Source organism: Stegostoma tigrinum, chromosome 44 (assembly GCF_030684315.1).
Source record: "Stegostoma tigrinum isolate sSteTig4 chromosome 44, sSteTig4.hap1, whole genome shotgun sequence".
Taxonomy (NCBI): Eukaryota; Metazoa; Chordata; class Chondrichthyes; order Orectolobiformes; family Stegostomatidae; genus Stegostoma; species Stegostoma tigrinum.
In genome coordinates this window covers 11,458,610-11,476,132 of record NC_081397.1, presented here as the reverse complement: position 1 = coordinate 11,476,132, position 17,523 = coordinate 11,458,610, and the positions used below count along the sequence as shown (strand labels likewise).

The window sequence follows — 17,523 nt, the reverse complement described above, 5'->3', positions numbered from 1 at the left end:
CAAACAAAATTAAGTTTGCCCTGTTACAATTTGTCAATTCTGAAAAGCTGTATGATATGCTGTTATAAATCTGAGGAACAAAGTCTTCACTTGAGAGAAGAAAAGCTGAATGTACATTTCACATATTAGCCCTGTGTACATCTCACTTCACGAGACATATAGGGTGTTTTTTTTAAATTTACTCATGGCCAGCAATTACTAACCATCCCTAGTTGCTTTAAGAAGTTGCTGGCGAGCTGCCTTGTTGAATTACCGAATTGGAGTTAAACTGTGAGGTAGAACATGAAGCGTGTTGGAAAATCACATTCCTCCGAGCTCCTGAATGCTCAGTCTGAATTTAAATTTTTATTTCAAATAGCGTGGCATAACATTTAGAATCCTGAAAATGAAACGGAAATTGTCAAAAGGAGTCCTGCAGCAGTCAAAGATTCATTCTGTTAATTATAAACTGAAATTATTTTGCTATATCTCACCTATATAAAATTTCATTTTAATAACATTTCAACTTACGTTAATAGCTCCTTTTCACCTTTCAATTCAATGTTCAGAACACCAGCTGAATCATTCATGCTGCAGGTTTGTTCAATACATTTAATTCAGCTGCTTCATCGATGACCTTCCCTCTGTTGTAAGGTCAGGAGTAGGATGTTTGCCAAAAATTGTACAATGTCCAGGTTCATTCACCACTCCTCAGATACTGATGCAGATCATATAGTTTCCCAACAGTATTTCGATCAAACGGAAACCCTGCACCTCTCTCTACTTTCCCCAGAACAGCAGTGGCATTGAGTAGCTACCACCAACTTCCTGTCAAACTGAATTTCTTCAAAAGGGAAACGCCATCATCTTGTATCTCTCCAACTGAAGGAAGGGTTGTTGTCCTTTGAACTGTTCTTGTGCAATTTTCACGTGAAGCATCTCCAGAGTCATAACATAAAACAAAGAACTGCGGATGGATGATGGTGATCTGAAACAGGCAAGACTAGATGTTTTGAGAAGAGTTCCAAACTAATGCGTATAATTACCAGCTTGTAATTAGTCTCTCGAAGCGAAAATTCACCTTGCGTTGTTGATCACCACTGATCCCCTCCCAGTCTTGAACTACAAGGATTATCAGTGCATCATTCCAGTGATTACTCTCATGCTATTTGCATTGCCTTAAATGCACCTATTCTGTCCACAAGATATTTCATAGATCATGGAATCCACACAGTGTGGAAACAGGCCCTTCGACCCAAAAAGTCCATACCAACATTCAAATCATCCTGCCCATTCCCATCCGCCTGTAACCCGCCTAATCTACACATCCCTGAACACATTGGGCAATTTAGCATGGCCAATCCACCTACACTGCCTATCTTTGGACTGTGGGAGCAAACCGGAGCACCCGGAGGAAACACACGCAGACACAGGGAGAATGTACAAGCTCCACACAAACAGTCGTCTGAGAGTGGAATCGAACCCAGGTCCTTGGCAATGTGAGGGAGAGAGGGAGAGAGGCTTTGTGACAGAATATTTTAAAAGCTGGCCTGTTTGACTTGTTTGCAATAAATTCAATTCAACAATAAATTAATGGCCCAAAAGAGACTGCAGCTTTGAATATAAACCCATTCGGGTCAGTGAGGTCTACAACACAGAAAAAGGCCCTTTGGCCCATCATGTCCATGCTGGTCAAAAACAACCCTTTAGATATTCCAATCCCATTTTCCCACCACTTTGTCTGTAGCATCAATCTTTCCACCTAAATCCTTCTTCAATGTGATGAAAGTTGCTGCCTCTCCCACCCTTACAGTTTTTGATTTCCAAATTCTCCATCATCCTGCAGGTAAAAAAGATTTTCCTCACATCCCCTCTAACCCTCCTGCCTGAGTTGCTGTATTGTTAAGTTAATGAGTGATTAATATCCACACAAGCGAGTACACTACACGTTTGTTTGTCAGGAAACAGCTTGAAGCAAGTTACTATCTCTCAATCCCGCTTTCGTACATCGTGAAGCTTAGGCAAAGCGTATACTTGTACAGGAAAAGCAAACTGTTATAGAAATATTGATTTTGCAAGGAAATTTGGGCTTTACTTTTCCCACTACTTGGCGATAGGAATCCCCAAACCCAGGTTTGACATTCAGAACTGCGGTACAAGATTTCACATTGTTAACAAAATGAAATCTTTATTGAAGGAAATGAATTGATGATGGATAACAAGCACACTTAACAGATCCATAGACTTTATTCCTGAGCACCCTATACATTCAGGTTCAATACTTAATTCCCTGAGTAACAATTGGATAATATGCCGTTCCAAGTGATCATCTAAGATTTTTTTTATAGCTTGTGAAATTTCCTGCTTCAGTTACTCTCATACAAGGTGCATCCCACCACTGTCTGGCTGAAAAAAAAAATCAAATTTCCTCAATTCCCTGCCATTCCCCTCGAAACAATGTCCTATTAACCCTTTAACTAAAGGGGACTTATATTCTTCCCAAAAGGAGGAATCACAAGTATTGCCACAATCATCTCAAAAGTTCTCTAAAGTGCCAGGCACTTCCACAGAAATGAATATTCACTCACAGCTTCCTGTTCTGGCCATTTTCGCTATTTCCAATCGATTCGGCTTGCTTCCTTTATCGGGTGGCTTCGTTCCCTCTAGAATTTAGAAGTTAAGCTACTGTCCTACTTTGGCGTTTTGAACATGCTGAATGTTTGCAATTCTTCACTCCTCTTGCAGCTCCAGAACGGAAATCTGAGAGTTACCATCCGGATGCAATTTAGGTTTTCCCTCATTTTCCTGGATCCAGTAAAATCTGACTTCTCTCTACATTGCTTCCTCATCATCAATTTTGATTGTTCTGAGTGACTGATGGTAGAAATATGGAATGTGCTAGCTTAGAGGGTGGTGGAGGCAGGTACATCCATAATATTTAAACAGCATCTGGATGAACATTTAAAATGCCAGAGCATAATAGTCTCTGAACTAAATGCAGGCAAAAGGATTAGTGTGGCTTGGTGTTTGTTGGTTGGCAGAGACATGGGGCACCAAAGGGCCTGTCTCTATGTTGTATGACACTAAGACTCGCCGTAACTCAATTCAAAGGGCTGAAGGCACTTTGACAGTATTGGGTGACCGAACAGCACTGAATGGTGGAACAGGGTTGAGGCACTGAATGGCCTCCTCCTTTTGCTGTAAGATTATGAAGGGCATGGACGGGGCGGATGGGAAGCTTAAGGGTCAATAGGAGATAATTTCAAGGTGAAAGACAGGGTATTGAGGGATATTGATAAACCCTTTTTCCCACCCAGACAGCAGTGGGTATTTGGAATGCACCAAGTGGGAGGGTAACTGACGCAGGAAATGTCATAACCTTCAAAACGAAAAGGTCTTGGATAATCACTTGAAATGCCATAACCTTGAAGGTGATTGGCAGAGTGGTAGCAAGTGGGAAATTTATAGATCAAGTAGTTGGTGCTGACATGATGAATTAAAGTGCCTCTTCTAAACTGGATGATTCTATTACAGTCATAGAGGTCTACTTGCACAGAAAAAGGCCCTTCAGCCCAATGAGGCTGTGCAGTCATAAACAGCCACCTAACTATTCCCATTTTCCAGCACTGGCCCAGAATTTTGTATGTGTGGGCACCGCACACACACATCTAAATACTTCTTCAACATTATGACTGCTTCTGACACAAAAACCTTTACAGGCAGCAAGTTCCAGATACCATCTTCCTCTGAGTGAGAATTTTTTTTCCTGCAGCCCTTCTCAGGCTTCCTGTCCCTGATCTTAAATCTATGCAACCTGGTCAATGATTCCTCCTACCAAGGGGAAAAGTTTCTTCCTGTCGAACCTATCTTTAGAAATCTAGAAAATCAGAGCAGGAGTGGGCCATTCAGCCCTTCAAGCCAGCACAACGAATCAATGTAATCACAGAAGATCATCCAACTTGTGTAACATGTTCACCATCTTCCATAACATATGCTCCGATTCTTTCAGTCGAATGCTATAACGAACTCCTTCTTGAAGTAAGACAATGTTTTAGCCTTGATGGCTTTCTGTGGTAGAAAATTCCACAGGCTCACTACTCTCAGTGTGAAGAAATTTCTCCTTTGCTCATGTCTAAATGGATTAGCCCATACCCTTCACCTGTGATCACTGGTTCTGGACTCCCCTGGCATCAGGAACAACCTTTCAGTATCGATCTTGTCTTGTCCTGTTTGGATTTTAATTTTCTATGAGAAATCCCTCTTTCTTCTGAGCTCCAGTGAATACAAGCCTCACCAATTGTACCTTTCAGACATCAGCTCTGCATTCCAGGAACCAGCCCAGTAAAGCTTCACTGCAGCCCCGCTATTGCAAGAATCTCCTTCCTCAAATAAAGAGACTGAAACTCACATTTACTGACATGAAACTGTATGTGCCACTCACTCGACTTGTCCAAATCACACTGAAGCATCTCTGTATCCTCCTCAGGGCTCCCCCTCCCTCCCAGCTTTGTGTCATCTGCAGATGTGGAGATATTACGTTTAGTTCCCCTCATCAAAATCATTAACATATTTGGTGAATAGCTGGGGTTCTAACACTCATTTTGGCTGCAGGGGATCAGAGCTGGGAACAGACCATCGAAGAATAGCCATCCTGTCAAATGGATGGGCAGATGGGCAGGAGGGTGACGTTACATTATGAACAAAACGTGATTATAACATCAGAAGGCATGGAATCTGCATGGATCGAGTTGAAGAACTGAAAGAAGACCATGATGGGAGCTGTGTATAGGCCTTTGAGCTGGATCAAGACGTGGGGAGTAAATTAAACCAGGAGACTGCAATATGCAGGCGGACTAGGAAAATCACTTAAGAAGAGGATCTCAAGAAAAATAAACTTGTGGAATGTCTACAAAGCCTTTTTTAAGAGCATCTAATGGGAGGACCCACAATGTAACAGACAATACCAAATTTAATGACATATAATGAGGCAGACTTGATTAGAGATCAGAAGGTGAAGGAATGCCTAGGGGGCAGTAATAATCACATATAAATAAATCACCCTCTCGTCTGAAATGGAGGACAGTGAATCAGATGTAATGCCATTCTGGTTGAGCAAAGTTAACTATGAAGACATGTGAGAGAGGCAGGCCAGAGTTGGTTGGAAGGGACATACAGCAGGGAAGGCAGTGAAGCCGCAATGGCAGAGGTTTTTGGGTGTAATTGAAGAAGCACAGCAGATGTTCATCCAAGGATTTAAAACAAAACATATTAAGGACAGGATGAGGGACCATGGCAGTCAAAGGAAGTCAGAGACAGCATAAAAACAAAAGAAAAAGCATTCAAAATGATGAAGATTAGTGTGAAGCCAGAATCACAGAATAGGGTTAGGGTTAGGGGGATGGAAACAGGTCATTCAGCCCATGGATTCCACTCTGATCCTCCAAGGCTCATCCCAACAAGACCCAGACCCCTCCCCTGTCACTGTAACCTTTAATTTCCCATGGCTAATCCTGCAAGCCTGCACATTCTTGGGCATGATGGACAATTTAACATGGTCAATCCCCGTAACCAGCCCATCTTTGGTCTGTGGGAGGGAAGACATGCAAACAGGTAATGTGCCAACTCCAATAGACAGTTGCCTGAGGGTAGAATCAAACCCAGGTACCTGGCACCATGTAAAAGCAGTGACAACCACTGAGTCACTTTGCCACCAACAGAAGATTGGGAAGCATTTAAAAGCCAGAGGATCACAAAAACAACAATAAGGGGGCAGAAGATGCGATATGAGATCAGCCTATCCAGTCAGAGAAAGAAAGACTGCAAGGGTTTTTTTTAAAGATACTAAAAGATAAAAGAGAAACAACAGTGGAAAATGAGGCTGGAGAAGAACTAACAAAGAAATGGTGGTGGAACTGAATAGGTACCTTGCATTAGCCTTCACAGTAGAAGACCATCAGCAACAACACCAGAACTTCAAAAGGGTTTAGGGCAGAGGTGAGGGTTGTGGTTATCACCAAGGAGGTGGTTCTGGTGAAGGTGAAAAGTCTGAAAGTGGAGAAATCACCCAGACCAGACGGACTACACCCCGGAGTTCAGAAGGAGATGGCTGAGAAAATTGTAGACGTATTTGCAGTGATCTTTCAGGAATCACTGGAGTCAGGGAGGGTCCCAGAGGACTGGAAAGTAGCGAATCTAACACCCTTTTTAAAGAAGAGAAGCTAAGCCTGACCTCGGTCATTGGTAAGATTTTAGAGATCATTACTAAGAAGGAAGTGGTGGAATACTTGGAAATGCATGATAAAATAATGCAGAGTCTGCACAGCTGCATCAAAGAGATGTCATGCCTGACAAATCTGTTAGAATTCTTTGAGTAGGTAATGACCAAGCTCGGAAAAGGAGATCCAGTGGACATGAAAATTGTGGATTTCCAGAAAGCCTTTAACAAGGCGCTGCACAAGAGGCTGTGAAATAAGATAGGAACTCATGGTGTTGGGGGCAAAGTACTGGCATGTATATGGGATTGGCGGACTGCCAGGAACTAGGTTCTTTGTCAGGATGGCAGCAGGTGCCTAGTGGTGTTCCACAGGGGTCAGCATTACAACCACAACTATTCAGGTTATACATTAATGATCTGGAAGAAGGAACTCAGAACATTGGTGTTGAGTTTGCTGCTGACACAAAGACAGGTGGAGGGACATGTAGTACCGAGGAAGCAGGGAGGCTGCAAAAGGACTTGGATAGGCTCGGAGAGTAGGCAAAGGAGTGGCAGATACAACATGGGAAAGTGTGAGGTTATACATTTTGGAGGAAGATTAGAGGCACAGACTATTTTCTGAGCGAGGAATACCTTCAGAAATCTGAAGCGCAAAGTAACATGGGAATCCTGGTTGAGGATTCTCTTAAGGTTAACATGCACGTTCAGCTTGCAGTTAGGAAGTCAAATGTGATGTTAGCATTCATATCAAAAGGGCTAGGATACACGAGCAGATCTGTACTGCTTTTGGAATATCATGAGCAGTATTGCAAACCATATCGGAGGATGGATGGGCTGGCATTGGAGGGGGTGCAGAAGTTTACAAGAATGATCCTGAGGATGAATGATGTGTAGTTGAGGACACTGGGCCTGTATTCATTGGAGTTTAGAAGGATGATTGGTAATTCAAACCTACAGGATACTGAGAGCTGTGGATCGAGCAGACAAGCAGGAGCTGTTTCCACTAGTAAGGGAGACTAAAACCCAACAGCACAATCTCGAGGTGAAGGGATGACCTTTGGGAACTGAGATAAGGGATTTGTTTCAGCCATAAACTGGTGACTCTGTAGAACTTATTGCTGCAGAGGGCTGTGGAGGCCAAGTCAGTGAGTGCACTTCAGGCAGAAATAGATACGTTCTTGATCAGTGAGGGGGTCAAGGGCAGAAGGCAGGAGAACAGGGTTGAGAAACATGATCAAATAGTGGGAGCAGACTCAATGATGTAAATGACCTAATTCTGCCCCTATATCTTACTGTCTTATGGCACCCACTAGTCACTGCCTGTCATTTAAATAAAGGCCTGTTTATTCCTACTCTTTGTTTCTATCTGCAAACAGTATCCTACCCATCTCAGTACACTACCCCAATCCCGGGCGCTTTAGCTTTACACACTGGTATCTTCCGTTGGAATTTGTCAAAAGCCTTCTCAAAGTCCAAATAAAGCACAACCACTGACTCCCCCTCATCAACTCCACTATTTATTTCCTTGAAGAATTCCTGGAGATTTGGACAGCATCATTTCCCATTTGGACATCCAGACCGCCTCTGTCCAACCCAGCCCCTGCTTTCCGAGTGCTCTGTATTAAATATTTTATTCAATATCAAACCACCACAGAAAAGTCCAAAGGGAATGAAAATGGTCAGAGCACCAAGCATTAACTCAAGTAGCATATGCAGCAAAGACACACGTCCCCTCATCTGTCCTATAAACATCTCCTTCATGCAAACTTGGAACAACATTGCAGTTCGTGCCAATTGTTGCTGTGTCAAAATTCTCGGGAATTGCTTGGTTTCGTGGTAATTCAGATATTCAGGGAATCCAGGCTTGAAATCCACCATGACTGTCTAAATTATATATCTCAACCCTGCCCCTCTCAATCTCCTCTGCTCCAGAGAAAAAAACAATCCAGTCTACCCAACTTTTCTTCATAACTAAAGCTTTCCATCTGAGACAGCTTTCTGATAAACCTCCTCTGTGCTGTGTCCAGTGAAATCACATCCCTCCTATTCTGTTGATTCCGGAGCTGTGCACAACAATCTCGCTGGGGCCGCAGCAACTGTATATGCAGTTCCAGCATAACCTCCTCACTCCTAAACTCTGTGCCTCGACTAACAAAGGCAAGTGTCTCATTTGGTTTCTAACCCCTTTAGCGAGCTGTTCTCTTACCTGAAGGGACAGATGGACAAATACAGCAAGGTCCCTCTGATCCTTAGTCCTACATTGTTTGTCATGTCCTCCATTCACTTGTTTGCCCTGCCCATGTGCATTGCCTCACACGTACCTGAATTGAATTTCAGTTGCTCCTGATCAGCCAGTCTGTATCCTCCCATAATCTGAGAACAAAAGAATTAGCAGCAGGAGTAGCAATTCAGCCATTTAATAAAATTGTGGCTGATCTCATCCCACGCCAACTGCACTTTCCTGCTGGCAGCCCACACACTCCCAACCCATTGTTAATTAGCCATTAAATTACATTGAACATAGAACACTACAGCACAGTCCAGGCCCATCGGCCCTCGATGTTGCACCGACCTGTGAACCCAAACTGAAGCCCATCTAACATACACTATTGCATTATTATCCATATGTTTATCCAGTAACCATTTTAAATGTCCTTAAACTTGGTGAGTCTACTACTGTTGCAGGCAGGGCATTCCATGCCCTTACTACTCTCTGAGTAAAGAACCTACCTCTGACATCTGTCCTATATCTATCATCCCTCAATTTAAAACTATGTCTCCTCATGTGAGCCATCACCATTCCAGGAAAAAGGGCTCTCACTGTCCACTCTATCTAATCCTCTGATCATCTTGTTTGTCTCTACTAAATCCCCTCTTAGCCTTCTTCTCCCTAACAAAAAACAGCCTCAAGTCCCTTAGCCCTTCCTCATAAGACCCTCTATCCATATCAGGCAACATCCTGGTAAATCTCCTCTGCACACTTTCCAATGCTTCCACATCCTTCCTGTAATGCGGCGACCAGAACTGTATGCAATACTCCAAGTGTAGCCCACCACAGTTTTGTACAGCTGCAACATGACCTCATGGCTCCGAAACTCAAGCCCTCTACCAAGAAAATCTAACATACCGTACACCTTCTTAACAACCCTATCAACTTGGGTGGTAACCTTCAGGGATCTCTGTACATGGACAATGAGATTTCTCTGCTCATCCACACTACCAAGAATCTTACCATTAGCCCAGTACCCTGTATTCCTGTTACTCCTTCCAAAGTGAACCACCTCACAATTTTCCACATTAAACTTGATTTGCTTACCCCTTGGCCCATCTCTGCAGCTTATCTATGTCCCTCTGTAACCAGCAACATCCTTCTGCACTATCCACAACTCCACCAACTTTAGTGTCATCTGCAAATTTACTAACCCATCCTTCTATGCCCTCATCCAGGTCATTTATAAAAATGACAAATAGCAGTGGCCCCAAAACAGATCCTTGCAGTACACCACTAGTAACTGAACTCCAGGATGAACATTTCCCATCAACCACCACCCTCTGTCTTCTTCCACCTAGCCAATTCTTGATCCAAATTCCTAAATCAGCCTCAATCCCATGACTCTGTATTTTATGCAATAGCCTACCATGGGGAACCTTATCAAACGCTTTACTGAAATCAATATGCACCATATCAACCACTTTAGCTTCATCCACCTGTTTGGTCACCTTCTCAAAGAACTCAATAAGGTTTGTAATGTCCTAGCATTCACCTCATTTTGTGATCGTTAATGCCACAGACTCTGTAACAGAAGTAATTTCTCATTTGTGCTAAATCTTATTCCAAAACTATAATGTTTCATACTAGATTGTCCCACAGAAGGAAATATCCTTTCTAACTCTACTTTCTCAATGCTTTTTCAGCTTGTCAATTAGACACCTCTTATTCTTCTAAGTTTCAAAGAGTATAGGCATAAATTGCACAAGCTCTCTTCAGAAGGCTGTCCTCCTCACGAGTTACACTCACCAATTTTCATATCATCCGAAAATTTATTGATCAACACCCAACATTCATTGTGAATCACTTATATAAACACAAACAGGAAGGGCCTCTACACTGATCCCTGTGGAACCAGACTGGACATAGGCTTCCAGTCACAAAACATTGTTTGCTTCATACCACTTAGCCAGTTCTGAAGCCAATCAGCCAAATTACCTTGATTATTGTGGACTTTTGCCTTTGCTCTCAGTCTCCTAAATGGGGCTTTATCTAAAATCTTGATGAAGTCCAAGCACACTATATCAAATGAATTGCTCTCATCTACACACCTCGTTACTTCTTCAAAGATGAAGTTGGTCAGACAAGACCTCCCCTTAACCAGACCATGCTGACTGTTTCTGACTGATGCCTTCCTTTCCAAGTGTAGCTTTATTCTGTCCCTCATCATCGCTTCTCATGGTTTACCCATCACTGAGGGGAGACTGGTATGGCCTGTAATTTCCTGGTTTATCCCTTGTTCCCTTCTTGAACGACAATCTCCCATCACAGAGTCATCCAGCATGGAAACAGATGCTTCGGTCCAACCACTCCAGCCGAACATAATCTCAAACTCAACTCGTCCCACCTGCCTTCTCCTGGCCCTTATCCCTCCAAACCTTTCCTATTCAATATCCATCCAAACGTCTTTTAAACATTGTAATTATACCCACATACATGGAAGTTCATTCCACAAGCCAACAATCCTTTGTGTAAAAAAAATTGCCCCGGTCTTTTTTACATTTCTCTCCTCTCACCGTAAAAATATTCCCCCTTACTCTTGAAATTCAACGCGTCAGGGAAAGACAACTACCATCAACTCTATCTATACCTCTCACTCTTTTATAAAATTTTATCAGGTCCCCTCTCAACTGCCTAGGAGCCAGTGAAAGAAGTCTCAGCTTACCCAGTCTTTCCTTATCACTCAAACCGTCCATCCCTGGCAACATCCTGGTAAATCTCTTCTTGCCCTCTCCAGTTTGATGATATCCTTCCTATCATTGGGCAACTAGAACTGGACACAGCATTCCAGAACAGGCCTCACCAATGTCCTGTACAACCTCAACATGACGTCCCAACTCCTCTACTCAAAGGACTGAGCAATGAAGGTCAGCGTGCCACATGCCTTTTAAACAATCCTGTTCATATGCGATACAAACTTTAAGGTTCCCTCGGTTCTACAATGCTACCAAATACCCTACCATTAATTGCGTGAGTCCTTTTTGTTTGTTGTACCTAAATGCAATACCTTGCATTTGTCCAGACTGATCTCCACATGCCATTTTTCAGCCCATTGACCCAATAGATCAAGATCCCTTTGAACTCTTAGAAAACCTTCTTCACCATCTACAATGCCACCAATTTTGGTGTCAGCTGCAAACATACTAACATGCCTTCTATATTCTCATCCAAATCATCTCCATAAGTAACAAACAAAAAGAGAACTCAGAATCTTCTGAGGAAGTGTCACCAGACCAGAAACATTAACTCTGATTTTGTCTTCACAGATGCTGCCAGACGTGCTGAGCTTTTCCGGCAACTTCTGTTTTAAACCCAGAACCAATCCATGTGGAACACCGCTGGTCACAGGCCTCTGCTCCACAAAGCAACTGTCCACCATTACTTAGATAAAGCAAGAACTGCAGATGGTGGAGTCAGAGATAACATGGTATGGAGCTAGAAGAACACAGCAGGCCAGAGGATCATCCGAGGAACCTGTAAATGTAAAAAGGTCCCGCCCTGAAATTTCAAACTTCCGGCTCGTCCGATACTGCTTGGCCTGCTGTGTTCTTCCAGCTCCATACTGTGTTACCTTCACCATTACTCTGTCTCCTGCCATTAATCCAATAATGTATACAATTGGCAATCTCATCCTGAATCCCATGTGATATAACTTTACTAATTAGTCTGTCATGGGGAAACCAGACAAAGGCTGTACAAAAACCCAAATAAACAACATCTACTGCTCTGCCATAAACAATCTCCTTGGTAACTTACTGAAAAAAAACTCAAATCACGTTTGTGAGGCATGATTTTCCTCATACGAAACCATGCTGCGTATTGCTAATCAATTTTTGCCTCTCTAAATGCCCATAAATCCTATCATTTATTATCACCTCCAACAAGTTATTGAATTTGATTCACTACAGTGTGGAAACAGGCCCTTTGGCCCAACAAGTCCACACCGCCCCTTGAAGCATCCCACCCAGACCAATCCCCACCCCCATATAACCCACACACCCCTGAACACTATGGGCAATTTAGCATGGCCAATCCACCTAGCCCGCACATTTTTGGACTGTGGGAAGAAACCGGAGCACCCGGAGGAAACCCACGCAGACCATGGGGAGAATGTGCAAACTCCACACAGGCAGTTACCCGAAGCTGGAATTGAACCCGTGTCCCTGGCGCTGTGATGCTGAGTGCTAACCACTGAGCCACTGTGTGGCCCTACTGTTAGATTCTGTTCATACAGATTCAAATTTAGTTACAGGTTTAGATTTCTGATTATACTGTTACCTGTTAGATTCACAGGTCTACAGTTCTCCTGTTTCTCCTTACAACCTTTCTTTTTTGACAACCAGCCCTTTGGCAACTCTCTTGTGGTCAAAAAGCAAATAAAAATTACTGCCAGTGCCCCTGCCGTTTCTGCTGTTCCCTCACTCAACAATCTGGGATACACGTCATCTGGGCCTGGACATTTCTACTTTTAAGCCTGCCAGACCAAACAGAACATTCCTGTTTTTCTACACTAATTTTTGGCATGTATCACAATGCTTCTTTCTGATTTCTGTAACCACCCCTCCCCATGTCACCCCTCTCACTCACGAACACTGGCACAAATTATTTGTTTCGATCCTGATCTATGTCCTATGGCTCCATGGTCCTAGAAAGAAACACCCCTTTTTCCAAGGTTATCCTGTTATTGGGAATGTACATATAAGATAACCTATCATTTTCTGATGTTTTGCTGATTATCCCTTCATGCCCCTTTATCAATCCAATTTCCCATAGCACATTCGTATATTCACAAGATTTGTTGGTGACACCCTTTTGACTTTGTTAGAACTCTCCACTTCCTTCTTCAGTGTGTCCCACTGATCCAGCGTACATTTTGATAAATGTATCTGCTCTTAGCACACTCTGGCCAAATCATATTTTATCTTATTACAATCTGCCTTTCACCAGTTTCAAATTTTCATTCCACACCCATCCTTGTCCTTTTCTAGAACAAACCTCAAGTCTATGGGTTACGATCAATATCTGCAACTGAGTACATCGCTGATATTTCATCTACTTGCTCAGCTTCAATTCCCCATAATTAAGCCCAGTACCGCTCCCACTGTTGTCAGGCCTTCTTCGGCACGGCTTAAAAAGCTGCCCTGTGGGCATGTTAAGAATTCCACTTCCTCTAAACCTTTCACACTATGGCTGCCCCAGTTAATGTTGGGATAGTTCTTCCACTTCTGTTGCTATTAAGCCTTGTCAACAGAGTCAGAGAAAATAGGAGCAGGAGCAGGCCATTCAGCCCTTTGATCCAGCTTCAACATTCAAATGATCATGGCCAATCATGCAAGTCCCCTTTGCTTTCTTTCTCTTTGATCACTTCAGTCTTATGTTTTGGCCTCAACTGTTTTCTGTGGGAGAGAATTCCACAGGCTCATCACTCTCTGGGTGAAGGCCTTTATGCTCATCCTAGTCTTGAGTCCGACATTGCATCCTTCCACATTGAACCTTGGTCTGGACTCCCCGATAATTAGGAGCCTCCTTCCTGTGTTTATCCTTTTTATAGCTTTCTACTGGACAGCCCCTCATTCTTCTGAACCCCAGTGAAAAATAGTCCTCTTCACACATTCATCCCGCCATCTCAGGCAATTGTCCGGTAAACCTTCATTGCATTCCTTCCACAGCCTGAACACCCTTCCTCAGATTTAGTATAAATAGCGAGAGTGTAGAGGTTTATGGGCCAAATGCTGGCAAATAGGAATATCTCGCCAGCATGGGCAATTTGGACCAAACACTCTGTCTCTGTGCTGTATACCTCTATGGCTCCAATACTACAGGTGTGATCTGAGAAAGGCCCTGTACAATAGCAGCAAGATATGCTTGTGTCTGTATTCAAATCCTCTCACTGTGAAGGCTAACATACCATTTTCAATCTTCACCGCATGCTACACATACATGCTTACCTTCACAAACTGGTGTGCCTTCTGTAATCTCGTCCCACTCAGGTAAGAAACTGGCTTCCTGATTTTGCTACTAAGTAGGGAACCTCAAATTTATCCACATTATATTTTATCTACTCTGCATTTGCCCACTTCCCATTTGTTCAAATCACAAAACCACTTGATGGAGAATCACAGAATCAACACAGAATTATAAAATCCCTACAGTGTGAAAACAGGCCAATTGCTCAACAAGTCCACACTGTCCAGTAAAGAGCACCCAGACCCAGCCCACAACCATTTCCCTGTAAGCCTGCATTTCTCATGGCCAATCCACCTAATTTACACATTCCTGAACACAATGGGCAATAGATATGACCAATCTACCTAACCCGCACATCTTCATAATGCAAGAGGAAACCCATGCAGACACTGGGAGGATGTACAAGCTACACACAAGCTGGAATCCAACTGTGTTTTCTGTAACAGCCAACAGTTTCATTTTATTCTGTATTTGCTTTCTTTGTTCTGGCTGTTTGTTACACTGTGTAAGAGAGACAGAGTTCTGTTCCAAGTTGCTGGGCTTTGCTTCGGCTCAGAATCATGAACGGTGCCAGGAACAAACCTAAGCCTCCAGACCAGCCCTTGATCAAGGGGTTTCCCATGAGCAGAAGGATGTGAGACTTGTTGCATTTTCCCTTTCGTTTTCCATTTATTATTACTACTATCCTCATTGTTATCAGTGAATAAACATTCATATTTAAGCAAATTGCTGTTGTTGAGTCTATTCTTGATTATATTTAAACAAATCCAAAATAACAACTTGGATACACACTGTGATCCCAGACAGGGACAGATGTAGTGTTGGGAATTCGGATTTGTGATGATCAGATGGTTGTGACATCACTCTGAGCTAGCATTGTGTTTTCATGTACCTTCAAAGAATATACTTGAGTCTGCTCCAACATTCAATAAGACCTGATCTGATCAATGATCTGATTTTGACCTCATGTCGATATTCCTGCATATCCCGTGATAACTTTCATCCCGTTGGTCATCAAGAATCCATCTGTCTCTGCCTTACAAATATTTAAAGATGCTGTATCCACTGCCTGTTATGGAAGGGAATTTCCAATACATCTCAATACTCTGAGAGAGAAAATAAGAACACATCTCCATTATAATTGGGCACCATCTTATTTTTAATCTCCAAACCTTTATTCTAGAATCTCCCACAAGAGGAAACATCCTTTAGAGGCCCTCTTGTTCAAGGCCCTCATGGAGTCTTATCCCTTTCAGTTACGTTACCTTTGACTCTTCGAAAGTACAGAGCTTACACGTCTCGCCTGTCAACTGCTTCCAAAGCATTAAAGTCCTCCTGTCAGTTTGCTACTGCACAGGTGTGATCTCACCAACACCCTGTATATGTGGAGCATGACTTCCCTCCTCTTCTATTCAATTCCCCTCACAATAAACCATCACATTGTATCAGCTTTCCTGATTACTTGCTGTATCCACAGACTAACCTTCTGTGATTCATGCACTCGGACACACAGATCCCTCTGCAACTCAGAACTCTTCAATCCATCTATTATAGAGCTGTACATACTGCTGTGATGTTAACAATGAACCTATTCTACAAAGGAGACAGGCGAGTCGTTTACTCAGGTAATAGCAAGACAGTGCAGAGCAGGCTGCCAATTCACAGAAAACTCAGTAAACCAGGCAGAGTCATGGTGTAGATCTCTGGAATCTCATTACCATGCCAGGTTAAACTAAACGTTCAAGTTACACATTGTAATTAAATGGAAAAGTTCTGGTTGATCAGCATATAAAATAATGGATGTACAGAGTGAGTTATAGCCTGGGATTGAATTGAGGGGTCTGACAGCTTATTTTAATTAAAAAAGAAGTCACTCATGAGATGTGGGCAAGACCAGCATTCATTGCCCTTCCCCTCATTGTTCCTTGGGAAAGTGTTGGTGAGCTGCTTCCTTGAACTGCTGCTGGCTGTGCACTCTGTGGAGACCCACAATGCCCTTAGCAAGAGAGTTTCAGGATTTTTACCCAGCAACACTGAAGTAAGAGTGATATATTTTCAAATCAGATGATGAGTGACGTGGAGGGTAAATGGACAGGTGTGATGTTTCCATGTGCCGACTGCCCCTGTCTTTTTAAATACAAGCGGTTATGGGGTGCGAAGGTGCTGTATAAAGGAGCCTTTGTGAATTTCAGCAATGCATCCCGTAGATAGTTCCGCTGCCGCTAATGAGTATTGGCTGCCTGTGGATGCAGAGCTGATCAAGTAGGCTGCTTTGTCCTCAATAGTATCAAGCTTCCTGAATGCTATTGGAGCTGCACTCACCAGGCTAATGGAGAGTACTCCATCACACTCCTTAATTGTGCCTTGTAAATGATGGACGGGCTCTGGACAGTCAGGAAGTGAGTTACACGCTGTAATATTCCTGACATGCTCTTGTGGCTACAGTATGTGTGTGGCTCGCCAATTCAATTTCTGGTCAATGGTTAATTTCAGGATGTTGATACTGGGGATTCAGTGATGCAAACACCATTGAATGTTAGAATGTGCCTTATTTAAGATCAGCATTGTCTGGCATTTGTGTGGTGTGAATGTTACTTTACACTTTTCATCCGAAGCCTATAAATTGTCCAGGTCCTGTTACATTTGGACATGGATGGCTTCAGAGTTTGAGGACTTATGAATGATGCTGCACATTGTTTGATGAATGTTGTGTAAACAAACTTTAATTTTTAAATATCTAGATTAATTGAATTCTTGGAATGCATTGAAGAAGAATGCCAGTTGAAACGTGAACATAGCAGAGGGAAAACAGGAGGGGAAAATGAGGCGACAAATCAAAGACAGAAAAGTACAAAACAAAAGTTGATGGTGGTCCATGACAAGGACAAGAAACCAGTGGGGTCATAATACAGTTCATATCAATTCATATTTCTGCCCCACCTCTTTCATTGCTTTGATATTGTCTATGCTTTGCAGTTTCCAGGGCACTGCTACATACAATGCCATTTGTATTAGGGGTAGCTCGGTGGCTCAGTGGTTAGCAATACAGCCCCATAGTGCCAGGGACCTGGGCTCAATTCCAGCCTCAGGCAAC

At 42.9% G+C, this 17,523-nt stretch overlaps 1 pseudogene; it reads left to right on the top strand.

Moving 5' to 3' along the window:
* Positions 1 to 17,523, top strand: part of LOC132206968 (histone H2AX-like) — a 234,717-nt pseudogene that overhangs the window by 101,543 nt on the left and 115,651 nt on the right.